This window comes from Mustela lutreola, chromosome 1 (assembly GCF_030435805.1).
Source record: "Mustela lutreola isolate mMusLut2 chromosome 1, mMusLut2.pri, whole genome shotgun sequence".
NCBI lineage: Eukaryota > Metazoa > Chordata > Mammalia > Carnivora > Mustelidae > Mustela > Mustela lutreola.
The window spans coordinates 243,472,181-243,491,786 of NC_081290.1; the positions used below are offsets into that span (position 1 = coordinate 243,472,181).

The 19,606-nt window shown below is 49.3% G+C and overlaps 1 protein-coding gene across 8 annotated transcripts in view; it reads left to right on the forward strand.

Moving 5' to 3' along the window:
- The window catches only part of BMAL1 (basic helix-loop-helix ARNT like 1), a 99,262-nt gene that overhangs the window by 17,353 nt on the left and 62,303 nt on the right, over positions 1-19,606 (forward strand). For 5 of the 8 annotated variants that reach the window (XM_059136628.1, XM_059136619.1, XM_059136579.1 and 2 more), the window contains exon 2: positions 14,224-14,296. The gene's annotated coding sequence lies outside the window, so the exon portion shown is untranslated. Of the gene's footprint in view, positions 1-11,939; positions 12,013-12,479; positions 12,611-14,223; positions 14,297-19,606 lie in introns of those variants that run through there. The other 3 variants (XM_059136588.1, XM_059136612.1, XM_059136595.1) reach the window with 2 other exon arrangements.

The following is a 19,606-nucleotide window of genomic DNA, read 5'->3' on the forward strand; positions in this document are numbered from 1 at the left end:
TTCTCCTCCCATCTTCCCCTTCAAAGAACAAAGCCTTTGAAGCTTTCCTCACACTGGTTTGATGCAGTATGGGAAGCTTCTAGTTCCCTGCCTCCCAGAGGGGTCTGGGACCCACTTTGGCTTCCAGAGCTCCCCTCAACTGCTCTCCTACCCATGAGCTGTGATGCTGAACCAGAGAAGAAGTCATTCATGCTGTGATTATCTAATACTCCTACCAGGGCCGACAGGAAGGTTCTTTGTTACTAAATCAATTTTCTTGGGGAGTGGGGAAGCTTGTTACTATTCTCATCCTTTTCGTGGTGTTACCATTCCTTTAAAAATATATCTGCATAAATGCATGTGTGTGTCTGCATGTTTCTATAGTTCTACAGATAGCAAAGGTCTTCGGCATGAGGGCAGCCCTCACAGGACTTGGATTTAAACCACGGGAGTGGTTGTGATCTTTGGGGCCATATATCCTTTTGTCCCTTTATCAACTGGCTGACTTTGTAAAGTTTTGTTTCAGCCTTCATTTCATAGTCCTCCCTGGTTTCTGGGAGAGCTTTGGGGTTCGGGGTTTGTGGCATTCGGAGAAGGAGGCAGTCATTGGATCCACCCCTTAAAGACACAGACTCAGTGAGGAGGGCCTTCCATTGCCTGCCTAGTGCCTGTGGCTCTGAGGCCCCCGGGTTCTCTTACACAGTGTCCTCACTGAGGACTGGAGCTTTGAGGCCTCAGGGCCAAGGCTCCTGTCTGGAGTGCACCTGTTACAGTCATGATGGCCCAGGCCATCTGCAGACCTCCTTCACTTGGCCCTAGCATGGTGGAATGAATCCAGGTTGCTTTGAAATAAGCAGTTTTATTTAAAACAAGTTTAATCCCAAAGTTGCCTCTGAGGTGGTCTGAATGGCTATCCCCTCTGCTCCTATGTTTCATCTGGTTAGCACAGCGGCCTGGCTGGTAGGCCCCCCTGACCCCTGGACATGGCTTTGCCTCCCTCTGCTAAGGAGGGCACAGAGAAGGCGTGCTTTCCCTTGGTCTGAAGCAGGATCAGCCTGCGCGAGTCGGTGGGAATGAGGGACCCATCTCTTTGTTCACTGTTCATTGAGGGTCTCCTGTGTGTCTGGTATGATGGGAAGCCACTGGAGCATTGAAAGCAAAAAATTAACACATGATTTCTGTGTTTAAAAGGTTCTCCTGGCTGCCTGTGGGCCAACATGGGAAGGATAAGCGTGGAGCAGAGGGATGGGTTAGGAGCTGGGGGTTCTGGGCCAGGCAGCCAGGCTGACTTGGACACTGCAGGGAGGCCTCTGTGTGGGCACACAGGGCACGGACAGGCCTTCACTGGCTGCCCTTGCCCTTTGCCCTGGGGCTCTAGATTCCCTGCACCACGAGCCTGCCCTAAGTGTGCCAGGCCCTGTCGAGCTCCTACTTCATGGCTGGTGATGCTCACTGCACCTGGAATGTTCTCTTCCCCTGCTTCCCAATCCTGGTGGTTCTGCCACTGCCTCACCCAGTAACCTTGGGTAAGTTACCAGATCTCTCTTGAGCCTCCATTTCTTCCTCTATAAAAGAGTGATCATAGAACTGCCTCATGGGACTGGGAAGGAAACACAAGATGCACTAGACTATGATCACTGCAGGCCTCTGCCTTGGTCTTCTGCTTCCAACCTTGCCCTGCTCTGTGCGCTCTCTGCCCAGCGACCCAGTGAGGAGGGGTCCATTTGAGTCATACCCTGACTCAGAACCCTCTTGACAGTAGCTTCCTGTCTCACTCAAAGAAAAAACTAAATCCTCCACGTGGCCCACAAGGCTGCCCAGTGCCCCTCTGACCTCATCTCCCACCCCAGGGCCTGGTATGTAACCAAGCAAGCTGAGTCGTGCCGAGCTCACTGTGGAGCATGTGGGTGGCCACCCCTGCCCCCAAGTTACGCAGTGCACAACTCATGTGGCCGGAAGCACGATCTTGGCTGCCCCTCTCTTGTTCCACTCTGGCCACATTGGAGACCTTGCTGTTCTGCAAACCTGCCAGGCCTGTTTCGGGCTCAGGTCCTTTCCTCTGATGGCTCCCTCCACCCTGAATGCTCTTCCTCCAGATGATTGGTGTGGCGTGATCACTCACTTCCTTCAGTTCTTTTCTCAAATGTCACCCTGTTTAATGTTGTACGATTCAGCCCACTGCCTTTCAGATGTTTTCCCGTTTCCCCTTTGATTTATTTTCCCCCTCGGCTCTTACCATCATCTAACATAGTCTACATTTTACTTACTTATTTGGTTTCTTGTCTCTTTGCTCAACAGAAGGTAAGCTGCAAGCTGCGAGAGAGGAGACTAGCCTTTAGTTCACTCGCTGCTGTCTCCCCAGAGCCTCAGAAAGTGCCTGGCAGGGGCGCCTGGGTGGCTCAGTGGATTAAGCCGCTGCCTTCGGCTCAGGTCATGATCTCAGAGTCCTGGGATCGAGCCCCGCATCGGGCTCTCTGCTCAGCAGGGAGCCTGCTTCCCCCTCTGTCTCTGCCTGCCTCTCTGCCTGCTTGTGATCTCTCTCTGTCAAATAAAATAAATAAAATCTTTAAAAAAAAAAAAAAAAAAAAAAAGTGCCTGGCAGCGAGCAGGGGCTGGCTAATGAATGTGTGACTAAATTTGCACTAAAGCAAGTGAAGGGTCTGGCATATTGGCTTAGCACGTAGGAAACACCGAGTGAGTCCCCTCTGCAGTTGTTTTCATGGTTGGTGTTGACCATCCTTAGGGGATGAGACCACCGTCCTCAGGCCAGATTGCATCATGGCCTCCTCCGCTCTTCACTGCCCTTCCCTCTGTGGCATTAGTGGGACTTGTCTCACTCTTCTCCCTGTATGAGCCCAGAGTCCTGTGGGGTGAAGGCGGTCTTGTTGGGATTTGTGTGCTAAGGACCCCACACCTGTGGGGCGGCGTGGAGTAGGCGCTCAGGAAGTGTCTGCTGCTGGCAGCCATGACAGGCGCAAGGGTCTCAGCAAGCCCTTATGGGTGGTCGTGGCTCCAGCATCGCTGCCTCATATGTGCTTCCCCTCCCAAGGGGTACCAAGAGTTTGACAACCACTTAAGTGATGAAATCTCTAATAATATCTTTAGAACAAATCAGGGGGAGCAGAAGGCCTCCTGTGCCTAGTCCTTTGAATGATGGTGGCTGGGTGACTTGCTAGTTCCACACATGAGAGTCTGGCCCTTTGGCTGTTCCGGCCCCAAGGAGACAGTGTGATTTAATTTACACTCGTTCCCTGGGGACCATGTGAGCAGCACTGGTGAGTTTGGAGGAGGCAGGGGAGAAGCAGAGAGAGCTTGCACTGGCTCCAAGGGAGCCTGGGGTTGGGAGAGTACGGCTTTTGGAGAGTAGCCCTGGCCAGTCCGGGGACAATAGTGGGTGCCTTGGGAGGCGTGAGCTGGTAGGCGATTTGGGCCTTGTGAGGGAGGACCGTAAATGCTGGGGCAATGAGTTTGACCTCTTGTACTTGGCAGGAAGAGTCCAGATTAGGGATTCTGATGGGATAGGTCTAAGAATCAAGGGGGTCAGGGGAAGTGGGGAAGAGCTTTGGAGTCGTTGTCTCCTGTCAGGAGGGAGTTGTCTTGTGAGAGCCACAGGTGGCATACCAGTGCCAGAGGCCGTGCCATTAGGGATAAGCATTGGTACCCACAGGACAGCAGAGCTTTAGCTGAGACAACAAAGTGCTGGGACTGAGGAGTTAGAAGTGGGGCTTCAGCATGGACTGGGTGCAGGAGCGAGCTTTATCTCCTCGAGGGGAACTGTTGGTGTCCCCGGGTCACTGGGATTTTTCTGCCCTGCTCTGGGTGGTCTCACCAATTCATAAGCCACTGTTTCTCTGGAATCAGCCAGGTGCCTACACGTTGTGCTGGGCCAACCAGCCCGACTCATCGTCAGTTTTGTACCAGCGTGCTCTTCAGCAGACCTTAAACCGAGAGACTGGCAAACTCAGGTTCAAGTGTGAGCACTCTCTGCGGGGCGTGGTCAAGATACCCATTCTCTTGGGGGTTTGCTTTCTTTATCTGCCAGTTTAGCACCACGTCAAGTTCCTGGGTGGTAAGCTAGAGGCTCTTAAATCCCTCCTGCCTGGGGTCAGGATTAGCCCTGGAGGCCTGGGTGGGGCTGAGTCCTGGTGTGGCAGGGTGGAGAGGACTAGTCTTGACTTTGTCTTAGGGGTTTGAACATAGTTCTCTAATCCAGGGACTGATTCCTTCCGCAGACCTAGGGAGGGCTCTTTTCCCATCCCCTGAGCCTGCTTTGGGATGTAATTCCTGAAATGACCTTGGCTTTGTGGAGCCTTTCCCATTTCCTGTTCTGCTCTCCTAACCATGGTCCCTGCCCTATACCCAGGGGCCTCATTTGTCTGGCTGTGACCTTTCTCTTTGGCCTTGTTGTGTGAGATTTCCTCTCACCTCTCTCCTATCTTCCTTTGCACCTGACTTCAAAGTCTGAGCCTGATGTGCCCCCTGGGGGATCAGTATATATGCCTGCATGTTTGCACTCCCTTTACTCTCAAGATTGTATCCTCAGCCTGCTCCATGTGGCTCCCTTGTTTTTTATCACGCTCATTTAAGATGGCTGTGTAATATTCTATCAAGGGAATGCTTTTAATAAGCCGTGAGTTTATTATGGGGCGTTTAGGTTGCTTTTAATTTTTTTTCTTTCGGCGAATGCTGCATTAGCTGTCTTTGTGTATTCCAGAATCATTTTATTAGGTTGGCATTTATCTAGCCTAGTGGCAACGGCCCAAGATCAGATAGAGAATCGGAATTCCCTTTTTCAAGAAAAATGTTGTGAAGATATATTTGAATTTTACTTTCAATGCTAGGAATGTTTCTGTTGTGTTTTCCATGAACAAAGAAGCAGGGCAACAGCAACGGATGAGACAAGAGAAAGGCTACATATTTACAATTAATACCTGACTTGTTTGTCCCTAAGTGTGGAGGTGAGCCAGTACATTGTCTTAAGGAGTAATTTGTCAGCTCAAATTGAGGAATTCTGTATCTCTATGGCTTTGATGCTGTGATTAAAACAGTAGAATAAAATAAACAGTGATCCCTTCCTAATGATGTTTTCGAGAAATGCCCTAAAACAAGAAAAAGTAAATGGGATTTTCACAAACAAACAAACTAATAAACACGTCTCCTTAAGCCAGAGTGAGCCTGTCAAGAAGTGCTCTCAGCAGTGGAAGCAGGTGCAAGCTTGCCAGGAGGGTTTGGCTTTCTGTTGGTCATAAGGAAACAACCAGAATGAAACTGACAAATGAGTGTCACTAACGTGGTTCCCAGTGCTCTTTTTAGCCTGGAATCCGTGTGGCTTTGGGGTGGCGGGGAAGGTTTCCTGGGCCCTGATGATCTGTTGTTGCCATTTCAGTGTCTGGTTCATGAGTACGTAGACCGTTTCAACCTAATCCAGCAGATGTCAGCTGAGTCTTCCCAGCACACAAGGTTGCGGGGAATAAAAATTGGGGAAGAAGAAACCCTTATTTCTGAGGAGCTCATGAACTGGGAGTGGGAAGGATAAAAGAAGTCGAAACTGAGGATCCTTCACCGGCAGCTAAGGAGAGGGTCCAGGGCAGTCAGCCTCACCCTGCTAGGGAAGGGGCGGGGTTCCACCTCCCCTGGAGGCTAGTGTGGGAAGGGGGAGGGAGGGTGGTAGACGGAGGGTCAGGGAAGGGGTGTGGAGGAGATGCTTTTGTCGGCACCTTAAAGGACTGGCTGACATGGGGACTGGACGTTGCCAGCAAAGCTAAAAGGTGGATAAAGGGGATGGAAGTGGAAGGACATGGAGATCTGTCTAGGGTTTGGCGGAAACTGTTGTTTTCGGGTCTGTATCAGATGCCAGGCATGGTTCTAAGCTCTTCCTATCTATTAACACATCTAATCTCTACAGTGACCCAAGGCAGGTACTATCATTGCCTCCATTTCACAGATGAAGAAATAGACATAAAGGAATTCTTTAGCTGCCCAAGACCATGCTGCCGTAGAGCGAAGATCAGACCCAGTTGATTTGGCTCCAGAATCTCTGCTTCTAACCCCAAAGCTGGCCTGCCTCTGACAGAGGGGGAGAGCAGACACTAGAACCAGAGGTTTGGAGTGCCAGTGATCAGGGGTACACAGGTGGAAGATTGCTCAGGGAGGAGATGAGAGGGATTGCAGGGGTGGGAGTGGGGGAGTTTGCTGAGAGCGAGAGGAGCCACAGGAAGAAAAGAGCTTCAAGGAGGGGGTTTGTCAACAGGGCCCAGCACAAAGGCCAGCAGCGCTCCAGGAGGTGAGATTTAAGAGCAAGTCTGAGGCACGGAGAGAGCGGGGTGGGCCTTTGGAGAGGGCATCCGGCTGCAGACAGCGATGTGCTGTCCATTCTGGATGGTTCTGTGTGTTGAAGGTGGGGAAGTGGGCACAGGCATTGGGTATCGTCGTCTGTGTCCTCATGTCAGTAGAAAGAGGTGTGCATGACAGAGAGGGGCAGGTGAGAGCTGGCTCTGCTAATCTGGCAAACCCAGTAGCTTTTCTGCAGCCTAATGGTATTCAAAAGCTCTTGGCAATGCGGAGGCCCAAGTGTGACTCCCTTATCTGAATGCTGTAGCAATCGCTGTTTTTTTTTCTGGAAAATTGGGCCCATGTGGGCCCTGTGTGTGGTTTATTTGAGTTCCATTTTTATAACCTTATTACCTTGTCCCCATGATGCAAGAGGCCTCTCTTTTCTCTGAGGTTTGCTGTGAAAATTGTTTCTTAAAAGGCACAAAGCGATCTCTCATCATTTGGGTGGTGTTCTTTCCATAGTCGCACTTCTCTGCAGATTCTGCACACACTTTTCATCACCCCTGACACCAGTTGTCATGTTTTTCTGATCGTTGGCAATTTACTGGGAACTTTTAGGCAACTCTTAAATCTCACTGCCTCGGTGTTTGTCACGATTTCTCCCAGAAGAGTTTATGCATGTATATATCCATTCAACTCCTGCCAGTGACCTTGCTAGGGCCTGACACCCAGTCCTGTCCTCTGGAGCTGATAAGGGTAGCAATCAGCATTTACGGAGACTGAGCTGTTACCCGGCCCTGTGCTAAGGGATGTATGTTCATGATCTCAATGATTCCCAGTCTCTATAAAGAAAGTAATATTACTTGCCCCACTTTTCAGATGAAAAAATGCATATTAAAGAGGTAGAACAGCTTGTCCTGGGACACACAGCTAATCAGTGGCAGAGCTGGGCCTCACCTGAGGCCTTTCTGAGCTTGGAGCCCAGGTACCTCATTCATACATTCGTGTATTTGTTCATTCAACATCAAGTGATTGTCTACAACATGGCAAAGCACTGTTGTAGACCCAGGGGATACAGCAAAGGGTGGAAAAAAAGCACAAAAATTTCCTGCCTTTCGCTCACATTCAAAATTGGGAGATGGAGAAAAAATAAATAAATAAAATGTACATTACCCAGTATGATGATAAAGACTATGGTGAGCGATAAGTGAAGAGGTTGGTTGTCTAAGATGCGTTGGGAGAATTTTAGAGTAGTTAAAGAAAGTCTCATTGGGGAGAAGACCAAACTATTAGGTGACGTAGCAAACAGCCCCAAATCCCAGAGTATCAACTCAAGAAGACTTTATTTCTTCGTTTCTGGTAAAACTTTATTTACCTCGTACAGAAAGAGTCTGGTGTGGCTGCTCCTTCCTTGTGATTATTGAGAGACATCCTCCACCCCTTGTATCTTATGTCTCTGCCTTCTTTGAGGCCCTTAGATTGCTTCCCATTCAGCTGGAGGATGAGTAAGAAGAGAGAGGGTCTTGTCAGGAAGTTTTTATGGGTCCATCTGGAAGAAGTCTGTGTCTCATCCATTAGTCAGAACTCAGTCACGTGTTTGCTTCTACCTGCAGGGGAGGCTGTTAAGAACTAGGGTCTAGCCATGTGCCCCCAAGAGAGAGGAAATGGGTTTTCGTGAACTTGTAGCAGAGCGTATGTCATAGTGAACAAAGTGAAGAAGTGAGTCGTGTGTGTCACTGGGGAAAGGGCATCAGGGAGTGGGAACCGCAGGGTCAAGGTGGCCAGCGTGGCTGGAGTATGGGAAGGAGAGTGGCAGAAAGTGGGGGCAGGGATGTCATGAAGGTTGAACCACTGGAGTCATCGTCAAGGCTTGGTTCAACTGGGAATGACCAGGCGGGCTGGGAATGTGGCAGGGTTTTGGAGAGAGGGCTGACATGGTTTGATTTACATTTTAAAAAGATCCCTCTGGCTGATGTGTTGAAAATTGAGTGAGGGAAGAGAAGGTAGAGTCTGTCGGAGTTGCCCTCGTCAGTGACGAGTGTAACCAGCTCTCGAGGGGTGGTGGTGGGGTCAGGATTTGAGATCTGCCCTGGAGGGCTTGCTGTGGGCTTGGTGGTTTGCGGGTGTGGGTGACACAGAGAGAAGAGTCTGTCTTGTTCTGAGGTTTTGGCTTTTGCCTAATGATTGTTAGTCTCATTTCTCCCCATTGAAATAAGAGGGGAAATTCTGGGGCGAGAAGAAATCGGAATGCCCTCTGGGCCCTGACCTATCTCACAGCTGGCTTTCCTTCTGCAGAGTACTTTCTTTAGCACAGCTGGGCAATTCATAGTCTTTTTGTTGTTGTTTAAGATTTGTTTATTTTAGAGAGAGAGTGCACACAAACACCGGGGAGGGACAGAAGGAGATAGGGGGAGAGAGTCTCCAGCAGACTCCTCGCTGGGCACGGAGCCCAAGGTGGGGCTCAATCCCACCACCCTGAGGGCATGACCTAAGCCAAAACCAAGAGTTGGCTGCTTAACTGACTGAGCCGCCCAGGCACCTCAATTCACGTTCTAAGTGAGTTTTCAGACAGTGGAACAGCACCCATGACTCCTCCCAGCACAGAGCATGGATGAGACTACGTGAGCAGTGGTCACGTGTTGCCATCTGGAGTCTTCTGGCCAAACCTTGGGAACCCCTTTGGACTGATGTGGAAGGGCCTGATGTTCTCTCTGGGTGGCTGAGAGATGCCTGTAGAAATGACTTCCAATCCCTGCTGTCTGTAATGTTAGAGCTCGTGTGTGTTTGGGAGTGGGAATGGAAACAGCTTCTCGGGACTTCCTGGGCCATGATGACCAGCTGAGGCAGAAGCCAGAGGTGGAACTTATTAATAGTCAGTGATCTCAGTGGGAGCATAAAGGGGAGAAAAGTCTGTCTTAAACAGAGTAGGACGTGAGTCATGGCAACAAATGTTGTATGCCTTCTAGGTGCTGGCTAGGTCTTTTGTTTTCACCAGAGAGCAAAACAATACTGTTCCTGCCCTTGTGGCAGAGGTAGACCCATGTGGATAGACTGTAGAATGATTCGTTGGAAGACAGTATATTTACGCCTAAGTATTTCTTTTTAGCAATTGTGAATGGCATCGTATTTTTAATTTTGGTGTCCATGTGTTCATTGCTAGTATATAGAAATAAAACTGATTTTTAAAAATTTTCTTATCTTGTATCTGCATCCTTGCTAAACTCACTAATTAGTTCTAGGAATGTCTTTTGTGTATTCCTCAGGATTTTCTACATAGGCAGTCATATCGTCTGCAAATGGAGGAATTGTTTATTTCTTCTTTGCCCATCTGTGTGCTTTTTATTTCTCTTTGTTGTCCTTTGTGCTGACTAGGACCTCTAGACCATCCTGAATAAGACTGGTAGGAGTAGGGGCACCTGGGTGGCTCAGTGGGTTAAGCCGCTGCCTTCGGCTCAGGTCATGATCTCAGGGTCCTGGGATCGAGTCCCGCATCGGGCTCTCTGCTCAGCAGGGAGCCTGCTTCCCTCTCTCTCTCTCTCTCTCTCTCTCTCTCTGCCTGCCTCTCTGCCTGCTTGTGATCTCTCTCTCTGTCAAATAAATAAATAAAATCTTTAAAAAAAAAAAAAAGACTGGTAGGAGTAGACATCATTGTCTGTTCCTAGTCTCGGGGGAAAGGCCGTCTTCCACCATCAAGGAGACTTAACTGTAGGGATTTTGGCAGATGTCTTTGCATTTTGCTGGTATGAGTGGGGGTGAAGTGGGGTTTTCTGTGGTGCTGGCTTGCAACAGAGTGGCTACTATCTAAAAGTTTTCTGTCTTGCTAGAGGGCACACACTTTGTGTGTGTGTTAGAGTGCATGCGTGCATTCTGCGTTTCTAGATTGCTGACTTTTTCAGTTCCAAGTCTGGGATGTCTGAGGCACACACACACACACACACACACACACACACACACACACACAGTAAAAAGAAAGAGAATGCAGGGACCTCACTATGGTGTCATTCATTCCTGAGGTCCTGAGATCACTGACGGGTCTGCCTTCTTCACTCTGCCTTTCCGACATTGCTTACGGTCGCATTAAATACACTGTCCAGGAGTTTCCAGTGCACTCCATCTTCCTGGAAGCACCGGTGGTTGGGAGCAGCTAGAGAGTATAGGTTGGGGCCAGTTTGTGGGGGGCCTTACGATCCCAGAGGTTGGATTCTGTAGGTGGTTGGAGGGCTGTAGAGCCATGGGTGGGTAGGGGAGTGGCAGAGAGACCGAGAGGCTGTCCCCTGGGTCCAGGTAGTAGATAATGGGGTCTCATGTTGTGACAACAGACATGGGACAGAAAGGAAGGAGAGGAAAGTCCACATGGGAACAGGAAGTGCAAGGAGACTAGGTTGAGGATGCGGTTTCTAGCTTGGACAACCAGCTAAGACTGGGAAGGCCATGAGGCATCTGACTGCAGCAGAGTGGGCATATTCCAGGCATCTTAGAGCACAGCTGGGAAACGAGACTAAGGACGCTACCCTTCAGGGAGGGCTCCCTAGAGCTACAAGTCTGGCTGCTATGTAAAGATCCAAGCATGGGGCCTGTGCTCCGGGCAGAGGAAACAATGTGGGGAAAGGACACAGGTACGGGTAATGGCATGCTGGACCTGCTGGGACCCCCGCTGGCTGACACGAAAGTGGGTCATTCTCGGCTCCATAACTGGGCGGGACGCTGTAGGAGTTCACAAAAGGAAGTTCTAGGAAGGGAGTTGGTGCCACTGGGGGTCCATCTGGCTGCTGTCTTCTGTTCTTTGTATGTTTGTCATCAGTCCTTCCCCCCGCAGACAGACCGCCCTCCTCTCCCGACAGCCCCAGTTCAGCAACTGCGGTAAAGTGGCTGCCTCTGTATGTCAGGTCTGGACAAAGTCTCAGATGGGCTTAGGTTCGGGGTGTGCTTATCCTATCACTCTTGCCAGGGCATGGAGGACTCTATGGGCTGCGTCACTGGCCTGCCCTTAGTGGGGCATTTGTGGTCTTTTTAAGAAGGTGGAAGAAAACTATCTATGGAAGATTAAAAAAAAGAATATTTACCATGGCTTACTGTAAATATGTTTTGAAGAATTTATAGTACATCAGTGTAGGAACTCTTCAGAGAATTGTAAACAGGCGACTGGATCAAATTTAGGTTTTATTAAAATCATTTCAGACACTGTGTCTGAGGTTGCAGTTGGAAATAAATAAGTGACTAGAGGGGGGGAGAGAGGTTAGGAGGTTGTCACTGGGGCTTCAAGGAGAGCTGATGAGACCTGAGCTAATTAAAGTCCTTAGTTGGTTTCATTTGGACTTCACCTCCAGCCACAGCATCGGTAAAGAGGAGGACTGGGAGAAAGTCTAGAGACGATCAGGCTATAGGGCTTGGTGACCAACTGGAGGACGAAGGAAGAAGAGGGGATTGAGGAGGATCACCCACCCCCCAACACTGCCACCAAGGGGTTAATAACTGTTCTCCAGAAAGCTAGCTTTATCTCTGGAAACTAGTTATTAAGTGCTGGCAGAGTTGACATACCTTATTCGCTTCTTGAGAAATGTGAGTGTTGTTGACTTTTTGTGGTGCCTTAACTGGGAAAGAAAGCTGATTGATTGTATTTTTCTCCCTTTAAAAAGTTGCCCTTCTTTATGAACTCAGATGACAGGAGCTGCAGCTGTGACTGCCGGTTGAGCAATGGATGGCAGGAAGACCCTGGCCTGAAGACCCTTCCTCCCCACAAGCCTGCTCCTGGGCCTGCAGGTCTATGTTAGAAACATTCATTCCTTTGCCACTGTCCTTGCTAGGAAGGCCTTTCAGGATTTTGAGCAAAGTTATGACCCAGTCTGACTGATGTTATGACCATTTCCCTTCTCAATTGACTGTGGATGGAGGGAGGAGTGACACCAAGAGCCAAAGCGGGGAGACAGGTACACCCGTTGAGAGGCTCCTGCAATCATCTGTATTGGTAATGCTGGGAGGAGCGAGAAATAGTTATATTCTGGATATATTTTGAAATACAAACCCGTGTTGGTGAGGACTGGACTATGGCATAAGTGAAAGGAGATGAAAATGGTTCTAAGCATTTTGGCCTGGGCAACTGGAAGAATGTTGTCTTAAACTAAGATGGGGAGGCCTTGGAGGAGCAGACCTGGGGGAAGGCCAGGGTTCTGCATTGGACATGTTAAGTTTGACACACTGAACATGACTTACACAGAGCTCCTGTCTAGGTGACATCTTTCTGGAATCAAGCAGTTGGATATATCCTACTAGCCAGGAGTTGAGAGGAGAGGTCCGGGCTTGGAAAGAAATCTGGGCGTCATCTTCAGCATACAAATGATACCTGAATCCCAGACACTAGGTGAGACCACTGGGGGCGGGGGTGGGTTGGGGTGACTGAAGATTTACAGAGAAGAGATGAGAACAAGGCTTGAGCCCTGGGCACTCTGACATTAAGAGGTGGGGAGATAAGGAAGAACCAGTAAAGGAAAAGAGTAGCTAGTGAGGTGGGTGGAAAACCAAGAGTGCTATCCTGGAAGCCAAGTGAAAAGGGTTATCAAACCAGAAGAAATGGTTTACTGGTATCCAAAGTCATAAGACAAGGTCTAAGACTTGCTCATTGGCTCCAGCAACACGGAGGACAGGCCAGATGCCTGCGTTTGGACCCCAGCTTAACCTTTCAAATAAGTCACAGTTTCCCCACTGAAGAAGAATACAGTTGTGCAAAACAGATCATTTAAGACTGATTAAAATAAATCCAAGAAAGAGGAAGACAGGGCTGTCTAGTAGAAAGGGATGGTACTTCCAACTCTTGTGGAGAGAGTTGAGGTCAGATTCATTTATGTCTTCATTCATCATTTAGTCATTCCACGAAAGCTTACTGGGTTTCAGAGACTTGTGGCAGGGAAGGGAGAAAGCAGAGTTAATTGTTTAATGGGTATAGTGTTTCAGTTTTGTGGGAAAGAGTTCTGGAGATGGACAGTGATGACGGTTACCCAACATGAATGTACTTAATCACTGAGCTGTACACCTGAAAGTGGTTACCGTTATCAAGTTTATGTCATGTGTATTTTACCCTCCCGCCCCCAACACACACACAATTGGGAGGAAAAAACCTAGTGGCCCCATCATGAACTTGGTCTGGGATATAATGTTGGAAATGGATGGCATTTCAATAGGAGATAATACAGACAGAAGGGAAGAAACACATCCAGCTGGAGGGAAGGCAGAAAGGGAAGAGATCTGCTATCAGCTGTGTTTGTCTGGATTGTTGGGTCAGTAGTGGAGGCCATACGAGCCGAGGCTGTGGACTCAGGCTGGGCCCGTTGGTACAGGCCTGACAGGCTGCTTGTGGAGTCGAGCTTGCTTTCTTAGACTCTGGGAGCCTCAGAAGGCTCTCTGCCCAGGGGAGTGCCATTCCAAAGGTGTGCATTTAGAAGATTAATGTCACTAATCCTTCCTGTTAAACCATTATTGAAACCAATGGGATTAAGGCATGCATTTCTCTAGGGAAAATTGTGACCTAGCAGATTTTCAACACCCAGGTCTATGTTAATGTATTGAACAAGTTATTTTTTCACTCATTTTACAAATACTTCTTGAGGACGACCTACATGCCCACGGTGTACTAGGTGGTGGTATAAGAGAAGGAATAAATGTAATAGGTCCCTTCTCTTGAAAAGCCTATTCTCTAGAGACCCCCATTCCTAAATAAGAAATCATGCTTCCATATATCATGTGTTACCATGAATGTCTCACCTAAGTTCCATGGGAACTGAGAGTGGGAGGTGCCTGGCCTGCTGGGGGAAAACATTGTCCAGTGGATTGGGAAGAGGAGCACGATTTTCTAGGCCAAGTAACAGAAATGGGCTTTCTGAAAGGATGGTGAATCAAAACCTATTGGGGGTTATACATGCAAAGGCAATGTATAAATATTCTCTCTTAAGGTTAAACTCTTATCTCTTTGGCTTTTAGGTGGTGCTGGCTGGAGTGCACACTTTTGGACCCAAACTTAAGTTTTCAAATGTGGACTCCTAGATCTTCACTGGTAAGTCTGCTCGATGCCTTCTTTTTTATTTTTTTTAATTTTTTATTTTTTATAAACATATATTTTTATCCCCAGGGGTACAGGTCTGTGAATCACCAGGTTTACACACTTCACAGCACTCACCAAAGCACATACCCTCCCCAATGTCCCACCCCCCTTCTCCCAAACCCCCTCCCCCCTGCTCGATGCCTTCTTACCGAATGATGCTATTGAGAATTGATATTTGGAAAAAAGAGCAAGGAAGTTATCATTGACACGGCTTCGAGAAGCCTGCAGTACGGCCAGAAAAGGAGAAGCGACATTTCACTGTTTCTGCGATAGATGTGGACAGAGGGGCCAGAGAAGAGTTGTCCAGGGGTACCGGGGTTGGGCACATTTCACCTCATGGAGGGGTGGGACTTTGGCTGTGTTTTGGGGAAAAAAAAAAAATCCAGAAAGGAGTGCAATAAGCTTTTTGGGTTTGAGAAGTTGGGTATAAGTGATAAAGAAAGTGGACTCACAGCAGCAGCCTCCCAGGGGCAAGAGCTTCATCCAGAGGAGTCATGGACAAGACCTTCAGTGGGATAGGATTACTCTAGGCCAAAGTCAGCAAACATTTTCTGCAAAGATCAGACGGTAAATATTTTTGGCTTCACAGGCCATGTGGTCTCTGTCACAGAGACTCAGCCCTGCTGTCGGAGAATGGAAGCAGCCACAGCTCATCTGTGAGTGAATGGGTGTGGCTGGGTCCCAGGAAACCATTCCTGGCAGGAATAGGTGGTCAGTAGGATTTGGCCTATGGGCTCCAGGTTGCAGAGTCCTTCTCTAGATCTTGAATGTCAGGCTGAGATACTTGAACTTGGTCCTAGAGGCAATAAGAAGCCATTGAGGTTACTTGGGGACAAAGAAGCGAGATGGAAGCAATGACATGCTAAGACCTTTCATCTAATAGCTAGACAAGTGGTATGGGCCCTGTTGAAAGGAGCAGCAGCAGTCCATGCGTGACATCATGTGGTTAACTGTGGTTCAGGTGGGAGAGAAGGACTAGTAGAAGAGAGATTGCAATGGGAAAACCATAGGATTTATAGTCCTCTTGGACTTTAAAGATGGGAGCCAAAGAAAATGAAAATTTGGTAGTTCACAGTAGTACTATTGACAAATGTAGAGACTGGAGATGGAGAGGGGTGCCTGATGCTCTGGTTTTAGATACACTGAATCTGGGATGACAGTGGTTCAGCCACAGGAAATGTCCCATAGACAATTGGAGAGGCAGGGTTGAAGCCTGGACAAAGGTTTGGTCTGGAGACATAGAAGGGAAACCACAGGATTAAATGAGTCCTCCCCATGATGAGCAGAGAACCGAGCTTTGCGGAGTGTGCGTAACTCTGGATGGTGGGGGAAGAGAGCCAGAGGCCAAGGAGGAGAGAGTCCCACAAAGGGAAGAGGAGGGCGCAACAGGGACTCTGGAGAAGGACTTGAAGGAAGGCTGCTGAACTGGTGACCAGTTGGCTACAAATGGCCTTGAGGAACGTGATGCCACTGAGGAGAATGGGGGCTGAGGGCCCTAGGCTGCGCGGGCTTGCACCTAGGTGAAGGACAGAACCAGAGACATTAGTGAAAGAGACCACTCAGAGAGTCTGGTAGAAGGAGGGAGGTACACGCACACTTTGGACATTTGCATGTCAGTTACCTTTTCTTTAGCTTTGAGGCAGACACAGCCTGCCATGACCAGTTCCTGTTTCCTTCTCTGGAGCCAAGATTAGTGTGGGGGTTTGTGTGTACATTGGGCTTGTGATTGTGTTCTTCTGCTCCCTTTGAGGTGTGGTGCTCAGAGCTCTGCCACAACTTGCACCACAGAATCCAGCCCATGTCTGGGCTCTTGCCATAAGATGAGATGTGATCTGTTGGGGAGACAGCTGCATTTGCCTATATTGAGGGAGAAAAGTAGGGAGACCAAGGAACTGAAAGGAGACTTCTTACTGCCGAGTCTGCCCACAGAGGGGACTTGGAGATCATTCCTCAAGTCATCCAGCCAGATGTCAGTCTGAGCTCTGAGTATTTCGAGTGTCCGTTCTTTGGTCTGAATTCTACAGTTGTTTTTGGCTTGGTTTGTGTGCATCTAGAAGTTTGCCATCTGGTCATAAAAGCAACAGGTGTAACTGGTTTAGAGCCACCACATCTCGAACTCTATGTACCAGGCTCAGTGCTGGGAGCTTGGTAGATGTCATTTTATGTCGTCTCTGCAATTGCAGAGGGTAATTAGTACTGCCAGTTCAGCAGTGAGGAAATCAAACCATGAAGAGGCAAAGTAACTTACCCAAGGTCACAAGAGATTTGAACCCAGGTCTGACCCCTGGTTTACACTGCTCCCCGTTTCCTCTCTCCTGAGTCTGGAATTTCTCTTCCTACTTACGTAGAAGGACGAGAGACACATAGAGTTGTTTAGGTTAAACATTCAGAGCCTATAGTGGGTGTTTCCACCTCTTAGGAGCCTGTTGAAAGGGTGCAGGAAGCGCAGGATCTCTGGAAGAAATCAAGACCAAGCCCCAGATACTTGAACTGTTTCCTTTGGTAAAATTTGCCTTTCGTAGGAGAAGGCAACAGTCTTGGGTTTGGAAGGGAAATAGTACTGGGAGGCAGGACAGTCAGATCCCAGGCTTCACTCCATGGCAGTTGTCATCTGCTTTTTGTTTAAATGTGTGGTGTTTCTCTCTGCTCACCTCCAGCTTCCAGCTCTGAGAGCACGGTCCTGTGTTGTCATGACCACATTCCCCCAGCATCTAGCATGGTTTGGCCATGTGGGATGTGCTCAGGAAATATTTGTTGTTTCTAAAGAGCTGGGAGGTGTGGGACAAGGTGCTTAACCTCTGCTCTTGACACTGTGGTTCTGGAGGTGACAAAGGACCAGTTCTCTGTCCTCATGAGGCTACTCATGAGAATGTTTCTAGGAGGGGAGACAGAATAAATGTGTGAGATGTATAATGACATGATAATGCCCTGAAGTAAAATAAAGTGAGAGAAGGGGGTGGAGGGTGATGGGGCCAGTAGTTCAGTTAGGGTCCTCGGGAAGGCACCACCAAAAAATGAAGCGAGACAGAGTGGCTTTGGGGGGCAAAGTCATAATAATTATCTTTGAAGGTTCTACAGACTTCAGCTGAACTGTCAACACTTCTTAATTCTTTTTCTGGACCCCAGTGGCTAACAGCTAACTAACTGTTCCCAGTGGACCCCCTGTTCGGGCCCCGTGTCTGTGGCCCACTGAGCACCCCCCTCCCCCTCCCTGGCAGGAGCAGCCTCCTCGCCTGGCCAGCTTCTCTTGGTTCTCCTCCAGCCTCACACACCTCCTCTCCACAGCCTGCTTTACCACTTGTCTTTCCTTGGTCCTTTCTCATCACTTCAAGGATCTTCCCCAGCTGAGCCCTTGCATGGCTCACCTCTACCTTACAGTCCCCCAGATTTCAGGGCCCACCCCGGACCTCCTCCCAAGGCCGCATGACTGGCCACTGCCCCCAGGCACCTGGAGCTCACCCCTGTGCTTGCTGCGCATGCGTCTGTCTCCCCGTGCTGCCTGCCTGGCCTGCCACCGCAGCCCCAAGCTGTGCCTCCTGCACGACCATCCCTAACTCTGTCCCTTTCCTCAGCTGTCATGTCCTGTGGGTTACCACGTCCTGCTGAAGAGGACACCCTCTTACTTGTCCACTCCCTTTTCCTCCTTCCCTGCTCCTTTACTTAGGACTCATCATTTGGATTTCTTTCAACAGCCTCCTAATTGGTCTTCCTGTGTCCATTTTTGTCCTCCCTCCTTCCGCCCCCACACTCCTTATCAGCATGATGTTTATAACTCACTCATCTGATCATGGTTTTCTCCTCTTGCAAACCCTCTGAGGGCTTCTCATTGCTTGTGGGGTGACTGAAGCCCCTTCGGCAGGCCTGCGGGTTTTTCATGATCTGGCCTTTGGCCACATTGCTCATTTCACTCATCCCCTACCCTGGATTTCTAACCTCAGCTCAGCCTCCCGCCAGCCATCCCCGCTGGGCCTCCCGGGGATGACCCGCGCCACTCCCCGTTTCAGCAGCTCAGGACAGGTTTCCACTCTTCCGGACACCTTCCCTCCCACCCTGTTCCTCTCTGTGACCTGGACATGACCTTCCTCCCAGCTCCCAGAACACTCTGCCTTTCTCTCTCGCAAAGCACTTGTCAGCCTAACTGTCGTCATGCTCAGGAAACTGCCATCCTTAAGGCTGGGGACGACACATGCGCGTGCATGCCAGTGTGCGTGCACACACACGAGCGTGTGCATACACACTATCTCTGGGTTCTTGGTGCCAGCACAGTGCACCTGGCTCAGGAAGTGTTTGTTGAAGGAGTAGGGATAGCCAAGTCTGTGCAGCCAAACAACAGATTGATGATGCAATCAGATGTATTTGGAACTGGAGGCTCATTGGCCATTGCATTCGGCAGGCCTGCCCCTCCCCTCGGCTCTGAGCGCAGGCTGTGTTGCTGTGGATTGGGGTTCCGGGTGTCTGTTGTGTCTCCCAGCATATTGAGGCCTGAGGAATGTCCCTTCCCTATATTCTTTGCTCTGGACTTTTTAAAAAAACTCCTGTTGTTGATGGAATAGTAATAGTAATTCAAAATGAAAAATAATCCACCAAGGAACGCTCAGGAATGAGGTCTACCCAGCTTCATCCTGGCTGGGTGAGTCCCACACTTCCTAAATTAGCCAAAATAATGATTCTGGCTCACCACTGACAGCTTCCCTCCCCCGTCGTCTAGCTGAGAGTGCTTTTCTGGCTAGGGCAGCTAGTGGTCCTTTGTGGGTATGTCCCTGGGCTTCTTCATCAGCGTCTGGGATCCTGTCAAGTCCTGGGTGAACACCAAGGAGTGGCAAACAGGAAGGGGCTCTGACCTGAGATACCATGGCAGTGTTTGTACCCCCATGGGAGCTGGTGCTATGCACCTGGCCCGTCGCCAGCGTATGTGCTCCTGCTTCCCCGTGAGGCCATCAGCTCAATACTATTGCACCTTCTCTGTTTCCCAGTTCCGCTGCAGAACAGGGAAATTGCACTGAGAATGCAGCTTTTGCGTGGGGGCTCGTAGTTATCCGGGAGGGCTTCCTAGAGGAAGGAGCCATTCTTACCACAAAGGTGTCCTGCTTGACCAAGGTGCTCCAGCAGGCACTTGGAGCTGCTGTCCTTGCTGGGAAAGACTTAGGATGCTGCTTTCCCTTTCAGGGACTTTCTAGCAGCTGTTCCTGCCACAGTGGATGCATTTTCTTTCTGGTTTGCCTCATCTGCGTCCATTCTCCCTGATTTGCCTCCCCCTAGGGA